Below are 1,581 nucleotides of genomic sequence, written 5' to 3' on the forward strand. Positions count from 1 at the left end.
CGATCTATTAGAACGACAGGACACCTCTGTACCGCCGCGGTCGCGCTTACGCCTCTGGACGAAACGACACCCGGACGACGACACCATTACTGGACACGCCATTACTGGAGCTAGGATCTAGGAGCCTTCTTCTATTAAAGTGTTACTTTATAAATGCTCTTCTCTACTAAGCCTTGCCTTTCTATATTACTGTCTATATCTTAGCTATTATTTTACTATCTTCTTTACTTTTCTATATTTGCTATAATAACCTGCTCTAGCTGCCCTACTAAATAACGTCTTGGCCACCTACTCGGGCCGGCCACCTAAACGAGCTATGCCTCTAAGCTTGCTTTTTTCCCTACTAACAGCAGATTCTTATACTTTATAGCTTAACTATTTGTACACTAAATATAACGCTAAATAGCTTAAACAACTCGGAGCTTTCCTAAAAAGAACGGATTTAGCTTACCCTTAATATATACCGCTAGGGGCCCGGTTTATTGCTTTATAAAGCCTATAAAATCTTCCAGGTCCTATACTCCACCTTAAAGGCTTGTAATAAGGGTAGATAATCTGCCTAGGTCTACTAGCGGTTATAATAACGTCTATTAGTTTAGGAAAAAAATGCCCTTATTAAATATATCCTTTAGACGGCAGCCTAGAGCTAGTTAATTATAATTAGATACTTAGAAGGCCTGGCTAAGGGCATACTTTAAAAAAAAAGATTTTAACCCTTTTAGCTATAACTAGTATAAAAACTTCCTTTAGCGCTATCTAGAAATTAAGCTAAAGCTTACTTCTACTATAATTAATTAAGGAAGAATACTATAGAGTATTAAAAGCTAGAAAAGGAGTTTTCTTTATATTAAGAAACTATAATAAGGTATAGGATTTTACCTAAGGATTAATATAATATAAATAAAAAGGGCTTTATAAAGAAAGTAGAAAATAGCTATAAGGTTTTTCTACTAATTTAAAAGAAAAAGGTATAGTTTATTTAACCTAGAGATTAAAACTAGGTATTAACTATTATAGTAATTAGTATAAGTAAATACTTAGTTCTACTATTTATTATTTTCTAAAAAAAGTAAATATAATACTTTTAGATTAAAAACTCTATTAACCCCTATATAGTTATTATTATTATTATTATTAAATTCTATTACGCTGGTGTAGCTCCCGTTAGGGTCCATGCAGCTGTTCTATCTAGGCTAGTTTACAAGGAGAAACCGTTTGCTGCCATGCAGCGTTCGGATGAAAACCCCGTCCTCTGCGGTGTATAGCGCTGAGCGCTCTTCTCGTTGTTGTATAGCTATTGGGGACACGTGGTAGATCTATCAAGTCCACCACGGAATAAGCCATCGTGATGCGTCTTCCTAAATCTGTCCGGGTTTTGCAGTCGTCCTCCTAGGCGCGGGTCGAGTTGATTCCGGAGTAGTGAGCTGGTTTAGGATTAGCGTGAGGGCACGCGTGCTGTCGTTTCGCACGCGTGCCCTTCGTTAAGGCGTTGGTCCTTGAATTGAATGATGTATGTGGGGGTAGTGCTGTATAGGCTGCGATATATGTGGGGGCTGCGGTATACGGGTGGATACAGCTGTT

Source organism: Mytilinidion resinicola (genome assembly GCF_010093595.1).
Source record: "Mytilinidion resinicola strain CBS 304.34 unplaced genomic scaffold BDZ99scaffold_7, whole genome shotgun sequence".
NCBI classification, from domain to species: domain Eukaryota; kingdom Fungi; phylum Ascomycota; class Dothideomycetes; order Mytilinidiales; family Mytilinidiaceae; genus Mytilinidion; species Mytilinidion resinicola.